General features: G+C 40.7%; 1 protein-coding gene across 8 annotated transcripts in view; it reads right to left on the minus strand.

Moving 5' to 3' along the window:
• Positions 1 to 14819, minus strand: part of INPP4B (inositol polyphosphate-4-phosphatase type II B) — a 281153-nt gene that overhangs the window by 243541 nt on the left and 22793 nt on the right. The gene's annotated exons all lie outside the window — the stretch shown is intronic.

Genomic DNA, 14819 nt, shown 5'->3' on the forward strand with positions numbered 1-14819 from the left:
AAAATCATTATACTGAGCAGAAGGACATCTTGCTGCAATAAATAAGTAACATTCTCTTTTTCTCTTGATAATTTCATTTAAGATGCTTCAATAGGTAACACTTCAAAAGCAGAGTACATTTTTCCCCACAAGAAAGCGAGAGGTTTACATTTACAGGCACTGGGATTTAGAATAACTGTGTTCAGTAATAACCAGGGGGTACAGGATACTGCTAAGACTAAACTCCATCCCCCAGAACCCTGTGGGCACCAGAAGGAAGGAGTCACACATTCCCACTGCAGCTCCTTCACACAAAAGATTTTTCTGTAGGATTGGGAGAGTCATTACCTTGTACACGTGAAAAACAAGCAAGTCCAAAGATTAGTCAGGCTAACAATGACAACCCTGTCAGTGAACAGGACACAGGGACCAACACACCCCCACAGAAAGGACCCTTCTCCTCAAGGGCTCATACTACCACTGCTGGGAGCCAGAAGGATTTACCTGGCTCCAGGGATCTCATGCATAGCTCCTTAAACACTTCCTTAGAATCTACCACTGACCACAGCACAGACAGCCCACAGTCCTGGGCTGTAGAAGTGTTTGGTGTCTCTCCAGTAAAGGTGAGGTTTTTAACAGTATTGGCAGCAATAGCACTCAGTCATGAGTACTGGAAAATCCAAACGCATCCTCAAAGCATCAGATACCAGCCAAGCAGGGCTTGATATGGTGCCTACAGTGAGTCCCACAGGGTCAGTAAACCCAATGAGCAACCTCTAGGCAGGCAGAAGTGAACACTTCCTAAAGCCCCCTGCCCAGGAAGTTTGCTGCACACTGCACAGGAAATTGTGGCCAATTATCATTAGAAAATGCATGTTAGAGCAGGGCATGTATAAAATATTCTGCAAATGTGGCACAGAACTTGCTCAGCCCCTTATAACCGAGTCTGTGCTGAGTTTGAGCTTGTTTGGCTTTTTCCCTAATAGAATAAAAGTAAATACAATCACAATGAAGATCAGCTGGGACAAGTGAAGATAAAACATTTGCTGTTGCTGAAATTATTGTGTTAGGACTGATTTTACCACTAAACATGAGCTATTTTCGAACAGCTACTGAGGGAATAGACATTTATTCAAGCTTACTGGAAATTGAAAGACATTTAAAATATGGTCATAAAAGCCTGAAGAAACCTACAAAGGAGGTGCAAAGTGAGTCATGGAAAATCTATACCGATAAAAGAACGCAGTCTTTAGAGATAAGATGAGTGAATTCTGAGGAACTGGATATCTAATTTTTAAGACATAGCAACCAGTGACTGGTGACTAGCAGTTACTAGCAGAGAAAGATCAGTCTTTGTTTACAGGGGGAAAGAAAACAGTGTTAAGGACTTTGTACTCTCTCAGGTATATGACAAAGGAAACTTGAGCAAACTAGTTTTAAGTTTCATTATTTAGAAAGGTATTTAGTGCCAGTCAAGCATCAGGAATTAAGAACACAAAAAAGTAAGGGGCATGTCATTAGTGAAACCAAGCTAACAGCTGCACAAAGCATGCACAGCAACCAGGAGTAGTTTTCAGAGCAAGTCACTTTTACCTACTCATTTTTCATCCCTCACCACTCTGCAAACCTTCAGTTTTTTCCTTCCTTGTCAAAACAACCTGATGGGCACCTGGCCATCAGTGCCAGATCTTTGGCAATGAATCCCATGGGGCTGCCAGGGAAGGGGATGAAAATGAGCAAGAGATGGAGGGGGACAGCGCTGGTGCTACTTCATCTGTTGAAGCTGAGCAAAATCTAGACAGCAGATGTGAAGGTCAACTGAAATATTAAAACAAAAAACTCAAAGGTGCCCTTGTTCATTGTGGTTTCCATTCTGCTGGAGGGACTCCAAACACTACTTTCTTTTCATAATATGTGAGCAGTGCAAGTAATATGGGAAAAAAACCCAAGGTCACTTAAGTAACCCTTCACATTTCTTGAGGAAGAAAAATTTACTTTTTTTTTCACTAGCTCTAGAACCTCATGCAGACACTAATTTTACGCAGCATTTCTACAGTTAATTAACACCACTAAAACTGTTTCAGCTATAGACATAATAAACAACTAGAAAGCTCAAATCTGCATTTAGGGGGCAAGGGGAAGAGAGTAGATTGTCTTATTTCTGTCTCCTTCACAGGAACAATAGCTCTAACAAAACACCAAGAGCTAACTATAAAAGTCCACTATTCTGACAGTTTCAGTTCTTTTGGAACATTTTCTTCTGTGGTTTCAGGAAATGAACTGTGTGTTTCACTCTCTCCCCTCCCCCCCAAAAAAAAAACCCCACCAAAATCAAAACAACAAACAACAAAACCTCACAGCTTTTATTTCTTGGAGCTACATACCCTAAACTTAATGAAAAAATTATACTTGGCGCATATGAGACATCTTTGTTTCTTTCTCAAAACCTCTCCTCTGTTTATTGGAAATTGCTTTAACATTACGTTCCATAGGAATTTTGACCACTGGATATTTGGAAACAAATATTTCTGTCCAAATTGCAGTTAACACTGCACCATTTCATACTGCTACAAGGACAAGAAAACAAGGCCAGGAAAGTAGTTCTAGGGATCTTCCTTTTAATCCAAACACTTACGTAGAGGCTTGTTCCCAAAAGAATTCTTGGTATGACCCTCATACAATCAAGCAAGTGAAGCCTGTCAGATGGACTTTAATACTCCTATGCAGTCTAAGGGGAAAAAAAAAGAGCTGCCCAATCCTCACTGCTTGGGCTTCCAAAGCTGGTTTCAGTCTCTAAATCAGAAGCTTTTATTCTTCAGAGAGCAACACTGACATCTTTTTCTGCTGGAGAACTACAACTCAACAATTCCTGATCCCATTCCACTCAACTGTTGAGCTGGCGGAGAAGCTACATCTTCTGCACTGTATCTTTCTGTGGGCCCTTTCATTCCTACTTTTACCTTTACATTCGCTTTCTTTTTGAGTTTATCCCTCCAGCAATAGTCACTGCTGTGTCCTGTAATTTCCAATAGCCATACCACAGCCAATTCCAATAGCTCAATGTCAGTGGAAGCAAACCAAACTCAGCTATTACTTTGTACATGTGAAAAACAGCCGACTCAAAAACATGATGTTCTGAAGACAAATCTCCAAGTAATATTTTCCTCTTAGGGAGGTTCTACAGAACTGGCACAGAGCTAAAGCCTCTTTGGTTTCCCTTGTATTATCCAATACCCTGGCAAGCAAGGAAGAGAATACGTGCAGACAGTCCCAACACGTACCTAAGCAGTAGAAGGTACAGCTCCAACTTGTCCCTTCATTCCCATAGATAAACGCTGTTTCTTCTTCTCCCTTGAGCATCAACAACTATACTTCTTTTGCCCCATGCTCATAATCCTCTTGAAATAGCCTCATAACTTCAGACATCTCAAAACCTGACCTGTGATTTCCAGCACAAGGATGCTGTTGCGCCCAAAATGAGCTACCAGAGGCCCTGCCACGCAGGTGTAGCCGGCTGCCAATTGTTTGGAAATTGATAGACCACAGCTGTGGAAAGATGGCTCATACGGCACTCATGAACAGGATATTTACCTGTAATCACTAATCTTACACTATGAGCATGTTCAGCATTGAAGACCAAATCCATCCAAAGAAGCTGCTTGGGCTGCATGACACAAAACCCAGCCACAACCAACCCTTGCAAAAAGAGCTTTGGAGCTGGGCAGTGCATACAATCCTACCAGTCTCCATATGCTGAGTGGAATTCATTCTTCATGTTGTTTTACAGCCACAGAATATCTTAAAAACAGAGAAGGCAGTCTTTGAGATAGGCCTATCTGCTTTTCAAGAAGATAACAAAGCTTGGCAAGCTAGAGTTTCTGTGGTCTCCAACTGTGCACTCTTTTGGTTTGGTTGGTTCTCTCTTAGATCTCTTGAACGATCTGTCTTTCACACAGCTCATTGGTACCCTTCTTGTTTTAGAGAACAATGTTCTAGAAATCCAACAGCAACCAACCTCCTTATTGGTTTGTGAACCAATCAGTTCCAGTCCTTTTTATAAACACCTTGTAAATCTACTCTAAATAGCATCTTCATCTACTTGTGATTATTCTCAATTGCTTCAATCTCTGAGTGGCACAAAGAAAACGAGAAGCTATGAGCCTGGTCCCAGACAGAAAAACCTTGAAAACTGCCAATAATTGGATAAAACCTAAGTTATGAAAGCAAATAAAGGTTACTGGCTAAACTAATTATGCATAAATGCATTAATTATTGCAATGCACAGACATCTGTACTCCACATAGAACTGCAAAACACAGAAGGTCAGGAGCTGAGACAAGCGTAAACCGCTATTAAGAAATTATTTGCTTGGGTTTAACTTGAAGACTCAGTGACCATCCAAAGGCTATCACAACTGGTGATTATAACAATAAAATTAAAGGTAAACAACCCCAAAGGACACATCTGCCTTCAGCTGCAGGACTGGGCCCCCTTGAAGGACCAGAAAGACTTTCTAGCTCAATAACCTACTTCCCTTCAGTCTCCAGACTAAAACCATCAGTCAGGGAAACTACTTAGTCATATAGTGCCTTTAAATGTTTGTCCTAGATAATTTCTTTCCTAGCATGAACTCAGATATAAAAGATGATCTTCAGTAATTTAACACCAGTGGTTCAAGAGACTGAGGCATGCTGAGTCTAAAGTCCTTCTCAACATTCTTCCACACACAATCACCACAACCATAATTTATAAGGAAACTGGACCAGTCAATTACTTTGTGAGTGGCTAGGAGAGAAAGAGGTGGAGGAGTCTCTGTCCTTGGAAGCAATAATTTCAGAACAGATGACCATTTTGACAGCTCACAGATCACAAAATTTATCAAACTCTCTGCTGGACACTCCCATGTCTGCCTGCATTTAAAGTCTAGTTTTCATAATCACTTTCTACAGACAAGGTAAAATCAGAGTCTTTAAATATGTGAGAGTCTTTATATATGTGACACAGAACAAGAGCTGCAACATGGAGCAGCTGTAAGTACCAGCCTTGAAGTTGCGCATCTCTGATTAGCACAATGACAAAAAAAAAGCACATTTTTGATCACTTGAAGAAATGCAAACCCACCTCTTACCTTACACATAAATATTAGAAGTCACCAGTAGCACGTTCAAGTAAATTTTTAAATTACAAGCAAGTTTTATCATGTAAAACCTGCATAAAATTGACCTCAGTACTTAAAGGCTAGCATGAATAACAGCCACCACTGAAAAATGCTTTCACCCTGCAGAACAGCTGCTAGAGCATGTTTTATTAGTTTTGGACAGCCACCACACTGTACCTGCCCAAAGCAGGAAATGCAGGAGGTCACTACTGCAAGTACAAAAGGGAGTAAGCGCCTTCATGGCTGCATGCACTACCCCGAAACAAAACTTTTCAGCACAGCCTCTTAGGTTCCTAGTTTTCTTACAGATCATAAGCCCAGATCAACATCAAATCTGTGCATAATACCTTGCAGCTTTCATTAGTACTGCATATAATACTAGATATTTTGGTAAAGCGTTAAAATACAAGCTTTCTAATGCTGCAATCTCCTAAACCTCTGAAGCAAAGTCAATAAAATTGACTGCCCAATTTCACTAGTTTAGCTATTTCAAAAAGAAAAAACACCAGAACTCACATCTTCAGGTCCTCAGAGACTCTACCAAATACGTTGTAAACTCCCATTCTCTCTCTTTGAAAAGGTATAGTATTTTCTGTTCGCATCATTTTGCATTAAGAAATTCTTTAATCTTTGCAACATGCAGCGCAGGAAACAGCCTTCAAAAGGAATGCTGCAAAGTTACTCCATAATTTTGTCTTCAAAAATGATTATTAAGCAAAGAGATACTGCTAATTCCTCGTACTATCTCTTTATTAGGTCATAAAATATAAATATCACATTATGGTCCCCAATTAAAACTCTTCATTCTACCCCTGATCCCTGCACATTAAAACAAAACACCAGGTTTTCTGCCTTGGACTAAGGAAAAAAGAGTACAATGCAAAGTCAGCAAAAATAGTTAATACATGGCAGGAGTTTCAAATAGACAGATATATGGATATATCAAAGTAAAAATCTAAAAAAATTATATTTAAAGCTATATTTAAGTTTTACCTTGAAAATCATTAACAGCTTATCAGCAGGGAATAAAAATATTGGCTGACATATGTTCAGGGACTGCATTGCAAAGAAGGTTTCAGAGATCTGCAAAGGGAAGCTTAATATAAAAAGGGGAAACAGCAGAAAGCAGTAGAAAGTTTTCTTACAACAGAACCTTCTCTTAAGGTTTGGGTTTTTCTTTTTTCCCCACTGAAGAAAAACGGCAAGACCTACATACCAAGCATCACTAAGCACTAGGCTATCTACAGGAGATATCTACTGGCATCACAGAGTTATTCATGCTTTTCTGTATGAAGTTAAAGATGCTTATCAGCTGGCTGCATGCAGTCAAGCTAACTGATTATACCCAGGGAAAATTTCCACTTCTTCCGAGCTGCTCAGTCTCCTCACTTTGTCTCCTGGTTTATTTCCTTCCAGCAAGGTCAAAGCTAGGGCTGAGCAAATAATGTTCGTAGTTTTCGCTTATACCTTCTTGGTAGGCTGAAAGTACTGTAGCAATCTATTTGAACAGGTGATAATCCTTACCTACTTCAAATGTTTCTTCCTACAATGTATCAGCTCGTGTTTTGTCTTTCAAAAACAATTAGAACCAAAGAACCACACCCCTGCAATATTCAGCAAGTTAATAAGTCATGTCATTTCCTAGGACATCCTCTCCTGAGCATTGAAAACTATTTTGATTTTTTGTTTGTCTGCATAGAAGAAAGGTAACAAGCATTAATTATCCATTTTCACAATAGTAACCAGCAGTTATTCCAGCTGCATTTTCTGCTGCATCACACACACCATACCACAATAACTTTATCTTTTAAGTTTTCAGTTCAGTCACCCTTACCCTCACTATGCCCTGGAAAACATCATAGGAGCTCCAGCTGCCACAGCAATCCCTAACCAGAACCAGTGTTTTTCCAAGGGATGCACAACCTAGCATCGGCAGAATTGTGCGCCACAAACCCACCAGCAACCTCATCCACTACCACTGCTGCTTGCAAGGCCCTTTTTAAAAGTCCTAAGCCAAACAAGACCTTAAAAGCAAAGTAGGTCCCGAGGAAAAAAAAAAAAGGCATTTAGAGGTGAGCTATTCTATCTGGAGACAGATAATGAAAAATTAAAAAGTGGCTTGCCTTGAAGGTAATTCCCTTCAGCTGAAAAAATAGCAACCATGCAGAACAGCTCCGTCTTCCCTTCAGCTGACAGATCTCCCAGTCAAGCAGATTCCTAAATGATTCATGAAGCTTCCCAGCATCCATTCCCAGATCACACTCAGACGTGATCTTTCTAAGGAAGGGCGGGAGGGGGTGGGATTTTGCCTTTTGTCTCCCCTAAAAGGGAAACACAAATAAGCCAGCAGGTATCACCTGACACCCCCACTAAGCGAGGTACTGACAGCGATCCAGCAGACTCTGCCCCGCGAGAAGGAAGCCGGTCACCCGCGGTGGGATTCGTCCCACGCGGTTTGAGTGCACCGCTCCAGGCAGACTGCACACGGACTGACCGCTCTGGGTACAGCCTCGCTCAGGCTCACCCCACACAGGGACAGGCTCCGGGCGAAGGGAGCGCTCCTTCCCCCCAGCAGCACCGGTTTCAAGGCATCCAGCACACGCAGACACACTGCCAAGATGAGTTCGGCCACTATTGTGGCCCCATGGGCTCAGAGCAAGGGGAGCCCAGCTATATATTACATTTCAGTCACCACTTACTCACAAGTTTGTTTACACAGCAGATTTCTTTCTTTAATCTCCAGGAACAAAAATACATTAACCTGTAGGCTGCCATTCCAAACAGAACCCCAGTAAATGAGTGTGGCACAGCCCACAGTTCACCAGGAGCTCCTGCACACGAGTCTGTAGTAAAACCAGGCTAGGCAGTCTGCTGGGAACACTGATCCCCTAAAGGAAGGAACAAAGGTAGGACATAGCAACCAGTTCCAAAAAATATTGCACTATATTGCTCAATTCTGCAAGATCCAGTATCTGAGTGGCAATAACTGGAACTCTTGCCTCACGAAGATTTATTTCCTCTCTCTTCCAATATCTATAAACATTCAAAAGATAAAAGCAAACTTCAAAAGCAAAACTGCTGTGTCATAGTGTCAGCGGTCACTTCTACTATAACAGATAAATGCTGTATTAAGACTGCAGCTTTCACTCTCTAAAACACAGGATTCTATCTTAAGTTCCCAGTCCCCAACACCTTTGAATTTCTCAACCGTTGCGGTTTGTATCATATCCTAGAATTAAAAAACTTCAGTCTTAACACCTATCTATCTATATAAAGACAACATTGATGAAAAGAACAGTTTCTCTCTACTTTTCCCTTCCCCTCAACTTATACCTGAGCAATATCTAAACTACACACATTGAAAAAATTCAACAGCACATTTGAGAGATTTGGGGTTCATTGGAGCTCCAAACGTTATAGCTGAAAGGTGACTGAATCAAGTCACCCACAAAACAAAATACAACATAATATCTTGTGAGATTCAAGAGATCAAGTACTTGGAACAAAATCCCTTTTGCCAAGTTGCAGAGAGTTCTGTAATTCACCATTTTTATTTTGGTAATAACAGGAAAGAGGAACTCCTCTTGCTCCCTTTAATAGCACTAATTCTGATTTGGTTGTCCTTTCTCCATGCAACCTTCATGAAAGTGACAGAAGTGTTTTTCCTTCGGAGCTATCACAGAGACTAACTCACCTGTGAAGACTTAGCAGAGGCTTTGATTTTAGTATTCCATATTTAGGAAGAAACCTTGTGTGCAAGGGTAGAGTGAATTTTATTCAGAGTGGCTGGTGTGGGGCTGTGGTTTGGATTTGTGCTGAACACAGGGTTGATAATACAGAGATGTTCTTGTTATTGCTGAGCAGGGATCTCACAGAGCTGAGGCCTCTTCTGCTTTTTGTGCTGCCACACTGGAGGAAGCTGGGGGTGCCTGGGAAGGGACACAGCCAGGACAGGCGACCCCAAGTGACCAAAGGGACATCCCCGACCATGGGACATCATGCTCAGTGTATAAAGTGAGGGGAAGAAGGAAAGGGGGCACATCTGCAGTGATGGTGTCTGCCTTCCCAAGTTAGATGTGATGGGGCCCTGCTCTCTGGAGATGGATGAACAGCTGCCTGCCCACGGCAAAGCAGGGAATTCTCATTCCTTGTTTCGCTTGGCTTCTGTGTGTGTGGCTTTTGCTTTCCCTGTTAAACTGCCTTTAACTCAACCCAGGAGGTTTCAGGCTTTTACCTTCCTGATTCTCTCCCTGACCCTGCTGGTGGGGAAGGGACAGAGTGGGTGCCTGGGGCTTGGTGCCTGCCTGGAGTTAAAACATGACACCATGAAGTCTCCTGCTCCTCCACCTTCCATGGGAAGGAAATTATTGGGTTTTCCTCATTTACCTCTAAACTGACAGCAGGAAAGCAAGGAAAACTAAATGAGTTAATATTTGATGAGGATACTTAAATATGAATAATTAAAACTCAACTAAAATATGGGGGGGAAATTGTTATATGATGTATATTCCCAACTTAAATATACTGCTCCTGAAAGTTCACAGCTATCTGGTTGCCTGCATTTCTAATTAAAGAGAATATCACTGTTAAGAACATATTTGTTGAAGAAATAAATCCAGGAAATGGTGTCTTGCTGCTGTTACGCTAAGAAAGAATGATAAATCATTTTACCTGCATCGCAATAATAATGATTCAAATTCTACGTGCAACAGAAGTCTCACATACAAAGAAATTATTTCATCTGGGGAAGGGAATATTCAGGAATAAAAGCAAGATAAATACAAGGAAAAAGAGCAACAACACTCACGAATCATCAAGAGTATTAAGCATGTTTGTGCTTTATGCAACAGCAGTAACAAGTCATTCATCCACCATTTGCCTTAAATTGAACAATAGATCCTCAGAAGATTAGAGTTCAAGTATTGAGAAGGATAAATAAGATAGATCAAAAGCAGAGTAACAAACTTGACAATCGATTTAAACCAAGTTGCTGCTATGTCTCTAAAGTCATCCAAAGTTAAAAACAGTTTAGAAGAAACCAAGAGGTGATACCTTTGAAGCACAATCTCACCCCCAGGTCAAAGGATGATCCAGAGGATGAACAGACTCTCCCCAAATACCTGTTTCAATTGAGATCAGGACAGCTCAAGCTGCCTACATGCACATACCAAATCTCTCCTCCATGGCTCATTCTGGAGCGACCTATGTGCCTGCAGAATTCCTTGCTAATACAACGTGTAAGCAACACAGACACCATCTGTTCGGAGTCAAAACCTAGCAACACCCTTCTGTGCAGACAGGCAATTTGGGCAGTGTAACGCTTCGCTCAAGTAAACCTACATTTCCTATTCATGCATGTCCACTACTACACTACTAGTTTTCACCAATAGGCAGCTTTTCACTAGCTAGAAACGGTGAGGAAATACAAATAATCCTGAAAAATAAGTTATATCTTATTAGTTATTAATTAGGCAATAGAGCCAAACACTTGACTGCATTTCTGCATACAGTTATCTACTCTGTATTGCACCCTGCTCTATTCAACTAAATGGGTCATGGCCAAATGTTTTCATATTACATTTTTTAAAAAAAACCCCATAGTCTAAGAAGTTAAAATTGATAAACACATCAAACCTGCCAAAAGCACGTTTTCCAGATTAAACCCCCATGCAAAGGAAACAAACTCACAACAAACAATAAATATAAGGCTATCACAGTTACACACCATAAACAAAATTCAAGGGTTTGTTTCATAATATTTCCATACTCCTCAGGTACAGATTTATTTGGCTAAAAAGGCCATGACTGCAGAGGTACAATACAATTATTACAAAACAGGTATGCCTGAATTAAATGAACGGCTTTGTATTAAACATGAAAGATAACTATGATTTTTACTAGAGGCAGTCCAGGGCTGAATGTTTCTGTGATATAAACTGAAGGTGCACAGTAGTACAAGCCAGGTCCCTTGACACAGAAACTGAGCTTGCCTCAGGATGTGAATGGCTGGCAAGAACCTCTTTTTCATCCATAGTAAAATTGCATCTGATTGCCCAGCCTGGAATAGCTGCTCAACATCTAGCTGAGGGATTATCACCTACATTTTAATCAGACCTACATGCTTTGAAGGATTCTCTGCTCCTAAAAGAGCCTCTGGGCAAGAATTAACAGGGAAGCCAGCCTGAAGCAGAGAATCAGAGCTTAGAAAGGAACCAAAAACCCAAGGCACCAAAAGATCTGACTCTAAAAAGGCTGAAAAGAAGAATATCCCCCAGAATTCCAGCTTGCAAAGCTCTGCAGTAGTGGTTACAAATGGGCTGTTCCTTGGTCACACTTGTGCTCTTTGCTTTGCTGTCATGCCACCACAGCAGTAAAGCAGAGCAGCTACAGCCTGGCCAGAGCTTGGAGCAAGCTTCTCTCACTAAAGTCTCTGACGTGTTTGCAGTAGGCAAAAATAGAGCAGGAAGATCTCACAGCCCATGGAGAGGTGCTCCACACAGTAAGCACAGTCTGAGGAAGAGGCCCTCCAAGTCAAAATGTGGCTGGACTGAACTCCATCCCAGTCAGCACTGGAGCAATTATCAATGTTACTAATGACAGAGCCAGATATTGAAGAACATCATACCCATACAGACAGAATAACTGCATAACAGTACAATTAATTCAGCACAAAAATATATTTGAATAATACCATCATGAACTATCTCCTCCTCCTCCCAGCATCATTCCATTACAATGTCATTGCACCTCTGCAGACGTGCAGTTATTTTGATCTTAACTACATTTGCATACATTAAAAGATGTGAACCTCTTAAGAGCTAAATCTTTCAGAATGAATACTTTCTTTCATGTTGAATAATCAGGAATATTACCTAACTTATGAAAGTGTTTCTCAAGAAAGCATTTTCTAAAGAAATCCTACTCAAAGTCAGCTTCAAGACTGCAGACTTGAGAGTCAATTGGAATAGGACACCATAAAAAAAAAAAAAGAAAGCTTGGGGAGAGAAAGGAAAGGACCAAACACAGCAACACACTTGAAAGATGAGGGACAGACATTTCTGTAACAAACAGCATTCTATAACAAACAGCAACTGAGCATGGCCTGGGAGGAGTCATTAGAGTTGTTGGGAACACAAAGCAGAGAACGTACAAGAAAGATTGTGGAAACAGCCCTCTGTGGGGGCTGCTAGTGGGCCTAGAAGGGAAAAAAAGAGAGGTAAAAAGGCAGCACACTAAAATGTCAGGGTCCAGGTCAGAAGGGAGTCAGTTTTTAAGACTCATGCACAGCCTCTTCCAGCTCTCTAAACAAGCCCAAGCCCAGCTAAAGTGGCTGGCTCTGGGGACCATCAGCTCTCCTGCAGCTGGGAGAGGAACACACTCTACAAGTGATGTACAGCAGCCTTAAAACTCTTAACCCAAAAAGAACATCATTGGCTTCAGGACTTTTATCCCCTCCCTTTTTCCTGAATTTTCAGATGTTAGCCCAAACAATTTTATCCATCTTACTTCAAGGCAGAAAAGCAACTTGTACAGCAGTTTAGACAAAAGTGTTTTAGAAACTGAAACTCCTCCAGTAAGTAGTTTTTGCATTCTTCTGAGATCTTTGCATATGGCTTTCAGACTGCAGCACACACACGTGCCCACAAACAGTATTTTATAAAAGTATTCCACTCGTTTTATCCACTGTTGTGGTTTCCCACCCCCTCCTCAATTCACTATGGTACATTAGCACCTTACAAGGATGACAAAAAAATTCATAAATTATTCAAAAACCAGTTTCTTGATTTTCTTAAGGCAGTTGGGCAATTAGGAATATGTTAGCTAGAAGATAGAACCAGAGAAACTTGGCACTGTGCAGTTTCTCAAACCTTCCTGTCTCCATTTCCCAGCACTTATAAAATAATTTAGGTAAATTTTTTAAATAAAACCTTTTAAAACAAAATTTTGAAATAATAAATCAAAGGAAGGTTGACGTTTTGCTTGAGATGTGACTAAATTGGCAATTTCGTTGATCATTCACAGCAAATATGGCCAAAGTTTTAACTTCTGCTCAAGATTTATCTTTTGTTTTAAAGTATTTTCTCCCACCTCCCAGCAGTAACACAGCTTCTTTATTTAGCAACTTATTATTTGTTTTCTTCCTCAAATCCAACTTGGCTATATTTAATTAGCCTATCACCTGATTTCTCCTGCTCTACCAAAAGAAGATTCAGCCTTTATTTTGGTCTAGCAAAAGAGTCCAACATTCATTTAAGAATCACTAGGTAGGAGATGCACGGACAGCTCCCTCACCAATAGCACAAGTGTCAAGTCATGTCAGGCTCTTTGTGCAGGTGGATGGAAGAGGTGTGAAGTCTAAAAGGGTGGCAGGTGAAGGAGGGGAATTGCTGTGCTGCTGCTTTTGCAATGTGTGAGAATGAAAGATTCTTCCTATGATCACCCTTCATGCACAAAAAATTACCAAGGGTCAGAAACCAGTCAGCTGCAGCTGCTGTCTGCTTTAAAGACGTGAAGTCCTTTAAACTTCACGTTCAGTACTTTCTCTTGAGGTGGAAATGAAAGGTTTAGGGCAACTTTGTGTGTTGCTATGACATTTCAACTTAATTGGATGTAATTTTCAGAAGACACTTAAAACATTACTCCCAGGAAAGCCTGAACCATCTCAGAAAGAGAGACAAACTGACTTTAACCAAATTCAACCCAGAAATTACATGCTGAGGACAGGATTAGTCCAACCACACTAAAAACACCAAAACAGAAAGAGCCCTCTGAGTTACCAGACATACTACAACAGGCAATATCAAAATCTAGCACTTTCCAGAACTTACTACTTAGCTCAAGCCTAAAAGCAGCTAGATAGCTTTTTGTCTCTGTATTCCAGAGGAATGTTGTTCCAGAAGCTGAGTGGTTTAACATCAAGAACCTTCTGTAATTTTCAAAGTAATGCCTTAATGTCCAAATTATCCACATTATTATGCCAACACTGATCTTTATCTTACATGTATGTTTTCTTTATTTCCATTACTTGAAGTGATAAAGAAGCAAAGTTTTGGGGTTGCTTTTATCCCTTAATTCATCCCCTGTAGGAAATGCTTTCCAGTTCTCATCCTTCCCTGAAGCCGTCATTTCTCAGGAAAACATGAGACTAAACCCATTAAGTCATCAATATATACATGTCTGAGTTGAAACTACATTACTCAAGACCAGCCTTAAATCATAGGACCAAAATGAGGTATTTTCAAACTTAAAAAAGTTATACCTTTAAAGCACACTATCTTGACCCTCCCTACCATTATCAGCAGCACTTGCTCTCCAATTGCTATTCACAAAGATGGTTTCCCTTGTGATGTGCCCAGTAATTTTGATCTTTACTCCATCACCTGTCTCCAGATTCAGCACCACAGAAATCTACCAGTGCCCAAGAAGTCTTAGCACCATTCACTGAACTGACATCAATCCAAGTGGTTTCTGCTCCACTAGCACTTCCTCTAAGTTGTTACAGCAACACTCTAACAACATTATAATATCATGTACTGCAGTGCCACTCAATAATGTCTATTTCAAGGTTTCAATTGTACCCTTCAATATTCATGTTCTGCTATGCCTGCTGTGCTATTACCTCATGGCTATGATATCCAGTCTAACGCTTTGCAATTCAAATTATTCCATTTTATACCCCAAG

The sequence above is a fragment of the Hirundo rustica genome, chromosome 5, assembly GCF_015227805.2.
Source record: "Hirundo rustica isolate bHirRus1 chromosome 5, bHirRus1.pri.v3, whole genome shotgun sequence".
NCBI classification, from domain to species: domain Eukaryota; kingdom Metazoa; phylum Chordata; class Aves; order Passeriformes; family Hirundinidae; genus Hirundo; species Hirundo rustica.